This window comes from Pagrus pagrus (genome assembly GCF_965226575.1).
Source record: "Pagrus pagrus genome assembly, chromosome: 18".
In the NCBI taxonomy this organism is placed as follows: Eukaryota; Metazoa; Chordata; class Actinopteri; order Spariformes; family Sparidae; genus Pagrus; species Pagrus pagrus.
In genome coordinates this window covers 9,557,461-9,572,897 of record NC_140202.1, presented here as the reverse complement: position 1 = coordinate 9,572,897, position 15,437 = coordinate 9,557,461, and the positions used below count along the sequence as shown (strand labels likewise).

At 45.0% G+C, this 15,437-nt stretch overlaps 1 long non-coding RNA gene across 1 annotated transcript; it reads left to right on the top strand.

Moving 5' to 3' along the window:
* Positions 1–3,157: 3,157 nt before the first annotated feature.
* Positions 3,158–4,012, top strand: LOC311273616. The gene is made up of 3 exons (XR_014624690.1): positions 3,158–3,284; positions 3,537–3,596; positions 3,681–4,012. It is a non-coding gene; the product is annotated as an uncharacterized lncRNA (long non-coding RNA).
* Positions 4,013–15,437: the final 11,425 nt, after the last annotated feature.

Genomic DNA, 15,437 nt, shown 5'->3' with positions numbered 1-15,437 from the left:
ATCGCGGGGTGGGTTTTCCCTCGCACCAGATCTGATTTCTGCTCCTCTGCCGACTGAGGCCATCGGTATAAAAGCAGAGGAAGGAGGTGTGGGGAATCAAGAGTTATGATGCACTGGTGGGTCTGACGGATATGAAGTGAGGTGAACAGCCCATCACAGAAAAAGGCCTCTTCACTAGGGAATGGAGGCAGGAAGAAAGAAAGAGGAAATGAAAGAGACGAGCAGGAAAAGTACAAGAAAGAGAAAGTTTGGGACTTGAGAGAAAGAAAAACACGATACAGGAGAGCTCAGGCAGCACAGAGAGACACGTACAATGGAAAGAGATGATTTTGAGCCAAACAGAGAAAGACTGATGGTCAGGACAAAGAAGAGAGAGAGTTAAGAAAAAAAGGAAAAAAAGTGGAAAGAGAGAAAAAGCCAGGGGGCTAATGGGCTAGTGGCTAATCAATCCTGAGTGATGGCCACTTTAGAGTGGGCCAGGCTGACAGATGGGGACCATCCCACTATTTTAGCTCTCCCCTGACTCCCCGGCTCCTAACTCACATCAGCACCCACCCAGCCAATCACCCCCAGAGGGCATCTAACATCACATACATGCAACACACACACATACTCTGTCTAGCCAGGGTCTGTCAGATCGGCCAGTCCATTTATCATGTGAGAAACGGCCTTTTCAGGGGTCCGCACTGTTATTCCTGACGTGGATGAGTTTGAATGAGTGCAACATCAGTTGTAGATTGATTCGCCATAAGAATTGATTGGACTAAATGAGGGCTGGTATCGATCGCTGGAGATAGGAGGGGCGGAGGGTGAATGAGTTACCACCTGGGTGGCCGCACGGTACTTTTGTACACTTGTTCTCTGTGAGCAGAAAGAGGAGACGCTGCTCCATTTATGCAAGATGACTGTATAAATCAGTGATGTGCTGCCACAGCAAGAAAGACACACATTTTCCACACGGCTGTGCAAACCCGCAGCATGTGGACAGAAATGGACAGAGGGATAATGAATGGAAAAAGGGGAAAATAGATGCTACTGTTTTTAAAGAGCCTGGAAGTAGTGTGCAATAGTTCTGACTGAACAAACAGGCATTCTGAGCAGTAAATCATACTTCTCAATGACATGAAAACACGTTTTATATGCTGTAATCCATCCACCTGCACTGTAGTGTCACTGTAGAAACAGCAGCTAGCAGCACAACTTACAACTTTATATTTCTATTTCACATCACAGCTACAGTCCCCACATTAGAGGTTGTTTACAAGCTTGTACTGACTCCATGCCAGGGTCCAAGACAAGGAAGCGGCGTCATAAATTGCACTCTGTTGGCCCTGTTAAAAAAGATTAAAGGGAAGAAAGTGCAATCCAGTGACAGGCTGCTTGGACAGGGGGGTAGATGGAGGACTGCTATCAGCTCCTAAAGGACAGCAGGAGGCAGGGGAGGAGTAGGAGGAGGACAGCGCTGAGGTCTCCGCTGATAGATATTCAGCAGACAGTCTCTTACTGCCCACACTATCAGCAGGGATGCCTCCACTGGGTCATGCTCGCAGACACACAAGAAAGCCTCTTATGCTGCAGCGGCAACAGCTGCAAGACTCCAGTTGCTACTGGGCGCTTGTTTGCGCCCGCATGCGTGCTCATTTGTGCACACATGCGTGTGTCACTCATGTTTGCTTTGTGTGCATTAAATCAGTGCTTTATACAATCCAGCACGTTGTCTGTTCTGTCCTCTGCCAATCCTCTTGCTCTGTTTTCCTCACCACAGCTGTCATGTAAACAGCAAGTCAGGCAGCGATGCAATTCTTCCCCTAGACCCCGCTACGGTTTTATCCTCCACTTCCTGAGCCATGGAAAGGGGTCAAAGCACAAGCCACAGATGGCAGAACCCAGGCTGAGCTTTGGAGAAATCCAACTCTGCTCAGGGTTGGAAAGCTTGAAGGTCAAAAAGGCAGCGAGAGGGGAAAAAGAAATGGATCTGGCTGGAAACGAGGGAGGAAACTGAGCAGAGACAGGCCGTTTGTTTCCACAACCCAGCGCACACACTGGAACATATCCATTAGGATTAAACCAGAAACTGCATTTCTTTTCAGATTATGAGGTCTTCTTCCAAGGCATTTTCATTTCTAAACCCATTCACTTCTTTCGTGGGGTTAAGTTTTAGCAGTGTTGACTTAGCAATGATGTATAATGGTGAGATCAGAAATGTTCCTATATGTCTTTCTTAATCCACTGACATTTTGAAAATAGGAGTCTGGTCTCTTGGTACTGTGAGAAAATCACCTGCTGAGCTTGGTAATTGAATGGCGCTGTTCTGCTATTATTATCCCGGTTCACCTCCGAGAAGCTGACACGCTCAATAATAAGGTCTTTGGTAATTAAGTTAGCTGATTAGGGAGGTGATATATAATTAAATTCATAGGGAATAGTCAAGAGGATCGTCTGTGTTTCACTGTTGGTCTGAAGTGAAACATTTCCTTGTGGCGCTGAATAACTTGAAAAATGTAATCAATCAAAATTGAATAACTTGGTACGTTGAGTTAGCCAACCGTGTTCGCCGCAGCCTCACAGTGGAAACTCCAGAAAACCAGGTGATTTGTGTGTGTATGCCAGGCTTACCATTTACTAATGTTAGCAAGAAAGCAAAGAAGACACAACAATGTTTGAGTCCCTTGGACTTGGTCCTCCTTTGGTAGAGGCTGGTTTCCAAAACCCTTCCCTGTTCCAGGCTATGATGTCGGTTTCTTCACTGAATATAGGGAAACCAAACTGTTACAACTTCTGCTGACCCCCATATCATCTAAATTTGCGTTGTTTAAGGCGCTCAACACAGTCAAAGAAATGTCCCCACTTATACATGCTACTCACGAAACAGATATGATGTAGCTTTAATGTATCTATCCGCAGAGACATGTTTCCTAAAGGTGAACTGTAGAATAGACAAATAGAGCAAATGATTCTGCCCGGGTGCTCCGAGGCACGAGGAGTGCTAACGCTTGACAAACAGCCTCTCCGTCACACCCTCTCTCTCGATCCGGGGGAGCCTCCAGTGAAAGATGATGCCGGGCGGCAGAAGGCGGCATGCTGAACAGGTGACAACACAGCCCCGGTCCCTCCCTGAGACAACCAGCCGGGCTCAGTTTACTGTAGAAAGTCACACAGCAGATGGTGTCCAAGGAAGTGAATTAGCACCGAGAGGCCATGTCCACACACGACAGATGGGGGGAGAAGAAGAGACAAAGAAACTGGGGGAGAGAAAAAAATGACTTGAAAGCAGAACAGCCAAGGTGGAGCGGAGGGTGGAGGAGGAATTAGGCTTTGTGTGGGTCCATTTGTTTGTTTGCTTGCATGTGTTTGTGTCTTTGTTGGCACATGCTAGGCTTGGCCAAGTTCATGGGCCTGTTGACTGCGATTATACCCATTCATGGACTCATTGACGGGGCCAGATCTCATTTGTAACACGCTACAATCGAACGTGTACTGTGCAAAGCGAAGCTGTTCAAACACGCTAACGTGTGTTTTGTGTTCTGGGTGAAAAGGTGGAGGTATCGCTGGCAGAAACTGAGGGAGAGGGTGCCTCGAGTGCTGAAAGGAAGAGAGTAAGAAAACAGAGAAACCTAAAAATGAATATCACAAGGGTGTATTCCTCAATCTGTTTCTGATATCATGTTTTTCTCTTCCAGGCTTGTCCTCTGAGGTTTCACCCGAACGCGGAGCCCTGACACCTGATAGGAACATATTATACAGGTGACAAATGGCTCTTTGGACAACAGAAATGACTGCTGCAATTTGTGTTGAAACTAGAGGGAAAGAGCCATGTTTGGTCAAGGTAATCTCATGGTGTCAGTGGTTCAGGAATGGGCTCTGGAATGTTAATAAGGGGGAAAAAAGGGCAACATAACTGAAATGTCACACAGATGTGGCCTATTGGTGATGCAATCTAGCAAGGAAATGAACTGTGGCGCTTTCGGCTCGTATTGGAAGCTGTTAAACGCATGTATTAACTGTACACAAGGCTGTAACTAGAAATGTCAGAATAAAGTTGTGCTGTAACCTAACTCGGACTATCTTGTTTTTCAATCTCCCTCTCTGTCCACGCCCCTCCAAAGCCCATCTGGCTGTGATTATTGGCCGTAGCCTAATCCAGCGCTGTGTCCCTTTTGACACGACGGGGAGGGCCAACTCTCGTTGTCTCGCTCATCCCTCTTCTTCTGCTCCCCTTTTTCTTCTCCTCCGCGTCGCCCTCCCTCCATCTTTCTCCGTCCCGCTCGTTCTCTCTTTCTCTTTTTTGACCCCGCTCCATTTTAACTCTTGTTCCTTTCCTCCTCTTTGCCTGACTGCCGCTGCATCTGTCACTAGCCGAGCGGCAAGCGCCTGTGTGGCACTCTGCCAGCGCTGACAGCTGGCAGAGAGAAAGGGAGAGAAAAATAAACGGCTGAGGAGAGAGGGCACAGAGAGGGGGGAGGGGGAGGGGATGAGGGGAGGTCAAAAAATTCCAATATCGCCGTCCTGGCTGCGCATAACATTGCAAAAGTAGCAAAGGAAATCAATGATGGTGTGACAGATAAACAACATAAAGGAGGGAACAACACTACACGAGGAGCAAGGTGACAGGACACCTTTTGTCCCTCAACTTTGGAGAGATCTCTAACTTATTTTTTCAAAATATCTGTTTCCTTATGCTTGTGGCCGTATTACAGGTGGTTTGGAAACACTGTGGGGCCCCTTTTATCTCTCTCTGTTGGCACACAGCCACGTTTCATAACGGGGGGTCCACTCAGGAAGAGAGCTCTGAATGGACTGCTCTACTTTATCGACCTTTGTTTGTTTACAGGAGGAAACAAATAATCAGGGGATGGAATTGTTGTCGCCCCGAGTGGCTGCGGAGGGATCCTCCACGCTGAAATTTTGACTTGTTATCTCCAAAACAAGTCCTCCAAACTAAACAACAAACTACATTGCTTGGAGCCACATGCGAGAACAACACATAGCATTTTCTGATCCAACACCCCTGTGAGGAGAATGACATCATCTGTCAGGGTCCCACAAACCCATGATAATTCACTGATGGACACAAACTGTGAAAGTTCACTGAAGTCTCGGTCGGGAGGGCTGATCATCGCAGTGATTTTCTTCAAGACAGTAACTACAACAACACAATAGTGGAAGGAGACGAACACATGGTGAGTTTAAGTGTTTTGCTGGGGACATGCGCTGTTTTTCAGGCAGAAATGTGACGAAGAGTCGGTAGGACAGACAGGATGACAGACACTTCTCCACGTATAACTTTCCTCATATAAGTTGCTAAAGACACTAACTACGTTACACGTTACTACGTTACTGTTGTTTGGTCCTGTAACGTTCCTCCGGCGGCACATCAGAGCTGCAGCAAAACTGTCCCCCCTCTCTGCATCTGAAACTTTCACACAGATGACGATGCAGAGAATCGATGCATGATTCCTGCACTGAACGGGCAGTGTGAATGGGGCTAATGTCTATAGGAAACAAGAACCATGCAGACATCCACCCTGACCTCCTCCTCAGGGTTGTAGATGTTTTTCTTGGGTGTACAGTCGTCACAAAAGGAATGGGGTTGTGGAGTGATAATGGAGCCAAATGGCTAGGTTTGGTCTCTGATGACCAAGAGAAGTCCCAGGATGCATTTCTTCACTCAACATCCTGCTGAAAGACAGGCTGCAGCAGGCAGAACACTGGAGGGTGGTCTCAGCAAAGCTTTCATGAGCTGTAATATATAATAATATGTTAACATCAGCTAATAACACAAAGAGAAAGTTAGTATTTAGGGAGGTATTTAATCTCAACGGCTGTACGAAAGCATGAGACTTCATACAAACCTGCTGCGTTGTAAAGCAGAGGTCCATCTTGCTGAAAGCCTAGCCCAGCCTTCAGAGTCGACAGATTACTAAAACGCCCACTCTCCTGATGCAGCATCATTCTTGTGTTAGTGTTTAATCCTGCTGGCGGCGTCGGGGGAACACACTGGGTGACCCATCTTATAAATATCTGCAGTGTGTTTATTTGGCAGCACCACAATATTAACCCTATCTGCCTGCAGTGTAAAAACAACAGTGGCATGTTCACAGTGTATACATACTGATATACGAGAGCTCTAGTGGAAAAATATATCTGTATTTCACAGTCTGGAATCTCAGGAATCACAAGGGTCCTTACTCTGACAACAGTGAAGAGGGCTGCGGAGGGGAGGGGGGGTTCGTAGCATGGGAGCAAGGAAGAAGGCTTGTTGTCGCACTTTTAGACTGTGTGATGACAGATTGTGTTACGATGAAAACAGATATGCTGCCAGACAGACTGGAGGAGATTTATTGGCACGATAAGCAGCAGGTCGGGCGAGGAGAAGATCGAGGAAAAAGTCCAGATTTGTTTCCGACGTCGGTCCTCCAACACGGCGATAACACTCAAAAGAAACGAAGCTTCTCCTGCGCAGAATACAAATGTTTCGCTCACGCTTAAGAATGAGCCGCTCCGACTGAGTCTGATTAAACTTGGAGGGGGGAGGAGGGCGGAGAGAGCGAGAGAAAATCTCCATTTTTCCATCTGGAGAATGTATGTCAATGGGCTGCACTATCTGCCTGGCACACATCTCTCTCTCTCTCTCTCTCTCTCTCTCTCGCTCGCTCTCTGTCTCGCTCTCTCTCTTTCTCAGCCTTTGTGAGTTTCGGGGTAGTAAAGTACAGTAGTCTGTTGCAAGCGCAGCCAATTCATATGCAGAGCGCATACTCTCGCATAACACACATTGCACACACTCCCACTGACTGGCTAATGGAGGAAATGAGGAGCTCTATCTGGGTAGCACATATTCACTTCATGAAAGTGACAGTCGCTCCACTGTAACAGCTTTTATAACACAGTCAGATACTATAAGGTGTTTACATGATACGTCCTAGTCTTTCCTTGTGGTGTCTCTGTTAGCAACAGCGTCAGCAACATGGCTACCGCTAAGCCTGGCTCCTGTCCAGAGCAAAAAACTACTGTAAGAATCCCAGGTTGACCTGGATATCCTGATCTCAGTGCTATGAAAAGGCAGAGTGAAACACCTGGTTGTATTAATAAGCAGGCAGATTTTGTTACTTACTGATCTCGTAGAAAGAGTGCTTGTTTTTAACCGTTGCGAAACACAGTGGTAAAGGGAAACACGTATCGATTTGGGAGTGCGCTCTCACCTTCTTTGCCTCCTCCAGATTTCCAGTTAATCCAGTTATTCCGCTGTTAGCATATTCCCCAAACTGCTGCTACAAAGTCGCACTAATGTACATGAAAGTAGAACAGTGTGATACCCATGTGTTATACTGTTGGCCGTATATTTTATATACTCAAATATTCGCAAAACGGCTAATATATGATATGTCGAGTGAATGATGAATACCACTTGAATATTTAAAGGAATAGTTTAACAATTTGGAAAATACGCACTTGTCTCATATTTCAGAACAGGGATGTATAAACCAAGATTTAGATGTGCTGCTGTACGCTGACACTGGAATCCGAGGAGACATTCATCCCGCTGTCATCATCCGACAGTAGCAGGGATTCAGAGGCGAGGCGAGGGATGCCACTCCTCGTTAGCTCAAATTTTTCGACCATCTGCGCGATCAATAAGACCTTGAAAATGTATTTCCTAATTGAGTAATGGAATTTCAAACTTTTTAGATTACAAACTATGCTTGGGGGAATATCCCCCTGGCACAAACACAATTATGCACACGCGCTACTCGCGGAAAAAAATCCCCCATGCCACAAATTGAATAAGAGCTTTAATGTAGAAGTTATTTACCTCCGCCTGTATAACCCTGAGCAAGACCGCAAAGACAGTTTCGGTCCTGCAGAAATAAAGACTCACCACAGCCTGTGTCTTTTACTTTGTCCTATTTGATATATAAGATGCTCTGTGTGTGTTAAAGTGAGACATATGGCGATATTTCCTGAGCAAAGAGGAGCTGTGCTGTGTGCATCGGAGGACTTTGCTCAAACTCTGCTTCCTGTGTTGTGGTTCCCGTGCCAACAGCTGTAGGGGAAGTCGGAGGGTGTTTGCGGGTTCGACACTTGTTTGTATATGTGTGTGAGCGTCCGCGGCCTGTTCCTCCACCTCCCTGTTGGGCTGTTCTATTTCCTGGTTGCAGGTGCTGGAGTGAGATCACTTCCTGCCGGCTCCCCTCTGTGTCTGAATCCGTGGGCTCCAGCCATTTCCTGTCCACAGGGAAGAGGAAACTAAAGGGAAACAGGATGAGCATCCCGGGCAGGACGGGTCAGGGAGGGCTGGGAGAGGTGGAAGGAGGGGGTGATGACCCTGGAAATGGGGGAGAGGACAGAGGATACATGGGTGCTCCATATCAGAGCTTGTATTCCTTGTTGAGAGTAGATAGTGATGTATTTTTTAACATAAACAAGAGATAGGCATTATATTCTTGTATTATCTGGTGGAGTTACAGGGAAATCCCAGAATGACTTGTCTTAAGGTCAGATTTGTTTGAACCCACCTTTCACCTTAATATGAAGGTCATAAAACACATTTTTGGAGCTACAGTCTTATTTGCTTTCTTGTTGATAACGTGTTGTTGAGATCTGACCATTAAAAATAAGCCCACCGCCAGCAAAACAGTTAGCTTAGCATAAAAGTCAGGCCCTGTGTAAAGGTGACAAAATCTGCCAACCAACACCGCTAGAGCTCACCAATTACCAGGTTATATCTCAAGTGTTGACTGCCGACATGACCGTCATGTAGCAAACACACATGAGAGTTGTATGAATCTTCTCATCAACTCTTGGCAAGAAAGTGAATTAGCTACAGACACAAACTATCTCACTTCTTGAGCTTTAAACCCTTCACACAAATCTTTGCTGCCCTCCTTCACGGGGAACTATGCTGATTTTACATATCAAAGTCTGTTTACAGGTCTTGGAGAGTGCTACTACATATATTTAAAAAGTTGTATAAAGCCTTTGGGGAAGGAGCTGCGAGAAGTCTGATAAATTGCCTCAAGTGATGTTACTCGAGTCAGCGACAATGGAGGCTGTAGAGTTCGACAATGAAAGAAATCTGGGGGAAAGACCACACTGTTGAAGGCTTGGTTACATTATGAGTAATGTAGGCACTTTGTTTTGAGCCCAACAATGTAATATTACTGCTCTGCCACAGCCCACAGATAGCATTTAACCTTGCCGGGGTTACAAAAGGTCAGAAGTCATGATGATGATGTAGCGAGCCCTCCTGTCATATTTCCTCATTTAACTACTTTCGTCTTGTAACTTCCTTTCCTACCTTAAAAGTCCCTGTCAGACCAGACAGATGTTATTCACCTATACTCACATGTAGTCACACATACTGTACACCCTCACACACACGGGCCCATTCATTACCCAGCACCACAGGCCATGTGAGAGGCAAGTCCAGGCAAATAAGTGTCTTTTTTGACATTTCCGCTTCACTTCTCGCTGTCTGTTTTACTATTCTCCCCTTCTGGGAAAAATTGGGCCCTTGTGGAAAACATTTTGTGATGTCACCCTTTAAAGAGGGTCTCTAGGTAAGTGTTGATGTACAAGGAAGGAGCTGCAGGAGTTTTAGGAAGATATTTCTTCACCACCGGCGAGGTTATTTTGTAATATCTGTCTTTTATGGACTTCTTTAATGGCTGGTCAGACTCTAGTCAAAATGAAATTGCCGAGGAGCTCCCGAATGCGCTATAACTTCGACAGGGTCCTTGCGATAGGAATCTTTTTATTATTATGATCAACGGCCTTGTGTGCACAGTTAAAATTGGTTTAGTCTTAGGGGTCACCTTAAACATTTACTTTCTCTGTGCCTGAGAGAGAAAAAGAGAAAGGAAAAGTTATCAAGACATGTGATCTGCATCTTTCCAGGAAATTCCTCTCCACTTTACAGCCTATTTCAGCTCCATCTGAAGATGGAGAGGATACATCCGAAGTCAAGGGATGATCCAATTCCTATTTTCGTAAACCCCCTAAAACCACCCACACAGATCCCAACAGCTCTAAGCTGACCTCTGACCTCTTCATATCCTGTCAGAAAGTTGCTGCATCTCTGGCTGAGCTCGCTGGTGTGTATGCTCTGTGTGTCAAGATTTATGAATGAACCGGCGGGCCAAGCTGGCAGAGCTTCCTGACTTGCTGCCGTGTGTGTCTATGGAGCTTCCTGTCAAAAGATGTGTGATGTCCCGTGCTCACACAGCTGGGCTGCTTGGCGCTATCGGAAAACACGCTTTGGTAAAGGGAACGCTTGGAGAAACACTGTAGGCTAAATAACCAATCCATGATTGAGTTTGTAATTTTACAGTCGTGTCTTGAGAGAATAGTTGTAAACAGACCCCATTTCATTTATCAAGCATCTACAGTTCCCAAATGTGGAGGCCTCTCCTTGGTTTTTTTTCTCCTCGTACTGATTAAAGGCCTGGAGGTACACGAGGGTTGAGACACACAGGAGTCCTTTAAACTCTCAGCCGGCATTCTTATGGGCATGTGTCATCACTCTACTCAAGCATGCCAGGAATGTAAAGAAAGACTGAAGGGGAGGGACGCAAGATAAAGGATGGACGTGTTTTAAAGAAGTCAGTCTTCAATAAAGATGAATCAGAGTCTAATGAAACTATAAAACCTTTGTTTTATCTTTCTTGTGCCAACATCAATTCTTCAACAGTTCAGTCGTGTTGTAACTGGCTGGAAGGCATGTTGTTCTGGGCCGTCACTGTATGTTAGTCGTGCATTAATCTGAACAGTCTGCTGACCCGTCACCTCTGTCCTTAAGAAACAGTGAAACTCCCTCCGGGAGAACTTTGAGAGAATTCAGATGAAAAATATCTAAACATTCATTTCAGCTGACTTGCGAGTGTGTATTTGTATGTGGTAAGATGACTGAAGTGATAGTCAAGTAATATTCACGGTGAAAGAATGTAGTGCAGTCATTTACAGATGGTAGATAGCGGGGACACGCATTCTTACACACAGAGTAAGATTAGATAAATATCTGGTGCTTATCCAAAAACTCATTTCATCTATTGTTTACTGGAGGTGGACATCATTCAGTTTCACACAAAGTCGAGATTAAAATCCCATTCTAGCATCTGGCTTTAGTCTTCAGTGGGACAGGATACAATGAGCATTCATTCCCAGGAAAAATGGCTCGGCAGTAGTCCTGAGTGTTTATCAGCTCTGGCTCAGATCGGCTGTGATGAAAACACAACATCCAGGTGGACATGAAGCCCTTCGATGAAAGCCACTTGCAATGAAATGGTGGTTACATATTATGTCTTTTACCTCAGTCTCTCTTTTAAACCCAGCACTGACGGACTGTGGTGCACCCATGTTTGATCTTCTACCTTATAGAAGATAAAACATGACAAAGTGCCCTCTCTTCACTATAAATATATCACGACTTTCTGGCGCTGGTTCCCCCCCACATACTTGTGGTGCCCTTTTTATTTTTCTGCCCCTCAAATATCCTGCCTCCGCCACTGCTGAACGATGTAAGATGGAAAACATCATCAACACATCAAAGCATGACAAGAACAACTTCAAAAATGAACCCAGCTGCTTTCTATTGTTTCCTATTATTTGCCATCATGAACACAACACACAAGAAAAAATTTGTGAAAAAACTTGTCAATTGGCAATGGGAAAGAAGTCAATCACTAATTATCAGCGGGTTTACTTGCGTTTAAAAAGCGTCTGCGTAAGTGCTAATTTTATTGTGAAAATTGTAAAAGCTTAGCGTAGCTTTCACACCGGATAAAAGAAAACACTAACATCTGGCTTTCATCTTCAGTGGGAAATGGTACAATTGGCATTTATTCACAGGTCAGCAGTAATGGAAACATGACACCCAGATGGACATGCTAATCTTAATCTAAGACATGCTGTACGTTCAAGTTTAGTATGTTGCCGTTTAAAGACTTGAAAATAACACACCAAAATGTATAAAAAACAAAGGCAAACTCATCTACTGGCAATGGGAATTGGCTATTTTTCGCTGTTTTTGGTGTAAAAATGTTATTATTTTGATCCAGCCTGACACATTGGCCATATCACAATCAGCCAACCCCATTCCTCCTCTCCCCTATCATTTTCAAAGATCCCCCTTCTCCTTGTTTATGAGCTCCTAATTGGTGGAGGACTGCCTTCAGGAGGCAGCCGGAGTGGGGCCACATTCAAAAGGGTCACTCCTCTGATCTCTCCTGAGGGTGGCTTAATGGGGCAGGATCAGGCAAACGGACCGACTGCTCAGCCGATTCGCCCCGAGGACGACTGTGTCACAGGGCCATTAACGCTTTGGCAGAAATGGCAGGTTTATATGAGGTGTCAAGCCCAGTGGGACGACACATTTCATGAACTGTAAAAAGGGAAACGCATTGAGAAGTTATGTGTTTCATCTCAGTAAATCAGCAAAGTCAGGGAGCGACTGAGGAAGCTGATTAATCTGCAGCGCAGGTATTAGACTGTGTTGTCAGTCTCAAGTGGAGGCTCGCTGCTTATGAAAGGATTTCCTCTTTCCTCCCAGGAGCCAGGGCCGGAAGCACTATGTCCAGCACTAACTGCATATCCTCATCTTTCATATCTGCTACTTCATTAACTCCACTTATCTGGATGCTTTATTTCTTTTGTCACTGAGAATGAATGGCCTGCTATCACGATTTGGTCCGCAGACTCTCAGTAATCTGTGACTCAACTCCAGCGCAGCCACTATTACCCAATATCCTGGCTCCCGCAGATGTTGTAAATTCTTTGAACATTTATCAGCCCGACACTCTGACTCAAATAGTCAAATCTCTCCGCGTCTCTCTCTGACAGTCCTTCGCACACGTATCATCCCTTTGTATCTCTGGGGAAAACACGCGAGGGCTCTTCCTCTTCCTGTGGGACGACTGGCCGGGCATCCTGCCTATGCTCTGCTGCTCAACAGGGTGCTGCTGCTTCCTGTATGACCCCGGGGCAGAGAGAGAAGAGAAGGAGGTGGAGGAGGAACTGAAAGAGGTCAAGTTAAGAATAAGATTCAAAGTGTGCAGTATTCCAGGTGCTGAGTTTGCCTGAGTGTAGATCATCATTATGACACGATGAAGAGATCATTAAGAAAGCCCCGGAGATGCTGAGACTGAAATTAATGAGTGTTCAGTGGCTCCTCTTTCACATACATGCAGGTCATTAGGAAGTTAATTTTCATTCAGCAGCTTTCGTCCCGCTTGTGAGCTGCTATCGAGCATTTTTAAAAGTGAATCAAAATGTTTCCAGCTGAAGAAAATACACAGCTTGGAGCACTTTATAATCTCCTTACTAACCAATAATGTAATTTAGATGAAATATGTCTATGAATGTGTTAAAAATGTAACAACAAGCTTGTTGTCTGAGCCACAAGTTATAAACCAGGGTCTAAATCAAGTTCCAGGAACATAATTTTACCCACCAAAAAGTCCCTGCTTGAGGTACTACTTAGCAAAGGTACTGATTGGTTAAGTACTTGCAGCTGCAAATCAGTTTTTTGTTCATTGTGCTTTGACACATCAACATGGAGTTGAGAGAGCGCCCTGATCTCACTTAGACTGCATGTCAGGGAGAAAGCAACATCTTTAGATTAAGAAATAGTGTTTTTAGCTGCTAATCATGATGAGCCATCTGGTGCAAACCTTCTCTTCTCCTATTTTGCATGATTGTGAGGCTTGGCTTAAAGTGAACATTGACTTACTCTTTAAATGGCTGAGGCGAAAGCTTTGCTTGGACCTCCACACTCAACTTGATCTGTTCATTAGAGGCCAGGCTTCCATCAGTACAGCTTTAGTATAGCTGAACCCAAAGCTGCATCCAAATACCCGGACTTCACCACTCTTCCAGACTCGCAAGCTTTGAGTGGACTCTCTGCAGACTTCCAGAGAGTCCACTTGGGGTGCAGACAGATTTCACTGATGTGGTTACCCATAATTCACAATTCCTTGCAATATGGACATGACATAAAATAACTTATTATGAATGTGTAAATCAAGTACTTTATTAAAACATTACTTGAATCACATAGGCCAGAAATAATATCTTTTGGTGCTTATATTAGCCCTGAAGTCTAATGCCCTCGCAGACTTGACGTGATGACAGTGAACACATCACAGTACGTTCAATTGAAGACAGAGGGCTCATTCCGCAAGTTCGAGGCTGGATATGTGGATTTAGTCCTAATGTGCAGACTTCAATGTACTCGCAGACTCGAAGACTTAAAATACGCTTTCTAGGAAGTCCAAGAGTTCAAGAGTCCACAAGGTTCAACCAGACTTTCTGCAATTATTTACACAAAATGGATGTATCAAGCATAATAAATGTGTTTAGTCTTTTAACTCTATAAAGCTGAAGCAAAAGTTTTGTTTTCATCCATCTCTGTTGTGAAGATCCTCGTGGCACGGCTCAACTCGGCACGGTAAAACCGGTGATGGAAGAGTAAACTGGCGCAGCTCGGTTTGACTCGGTGTGGCCCAATGTGCTAATGGGAAAAACGGCATTTGCATTCACAGAGCAGCTGACTTCACACCTCCAACCAGGCTGACATTGAACAGGGTCAGCCCAACCTCAAGTGCTGCTTCTGTTGTTTCACTCGGGCTTTGTCAACCGGAAATTCAAAACATAGAAAGAATGCACTTACAGCAGTGCAGTGTAATTACAACGCTGAGTCAACAAGTGTCCTCTCGTCTTCATTGTGAAAGAAAATCTCCACCGAGCAAAATTACAGATTTCCATTCCCGGCGAGGAAGTGCCACAAAAATGACACTTATTCTGACACAAACATGAACAAGAATGCTGTCAGGCATGCACATGCCCGCTGTGAAAACTGGCATCCCATAAGTGGCAGATTGTTTGCACTACATCGTTATCAGTGTGTGTATGCAGTATGGCGTGTGTGCATGCGTGTGTAAACAGCACCTAAGCCATAGCTTTCATAGCTCAGATTCCTCTGGTTGTCTGTGTTTACAAATAGCAGATAGAGGTTCTCTGCTGCTTGTCTTCCTCCATCTTGAGATGAAGCTGAAGGAATGTTGGAGTTTAGCCTGCTCTTATTCCTGGAAATGTATGTAAAATGTAAACGCCTATCCCAGTCTCGCCGAAAAAGAATTAAACGCTGTTGTTGAACCAGATGACCTGTAACTGCCGAGCTGGAAAACACAATGGGTTCAAATTAGATCAAATCAAGTTCAAATAGGATAATGTCATTGAAAATGAACACAGCGCTGTTTTTTCTAAGGAATCTGAAATCTCATTGGCTGCACGATACATCACTCATTCAAAAGCTGGTGCGTAAGTGGCTCAGAAGGAAGGAGAAAAAAGAGACAGGGGGTCATTTGTCTACACGATCACTTGTTGGCTGTTGTAGGCTCTAGGGCGGGCATATACACTCAAATCTGCCCAATTGAGCTGTCAGT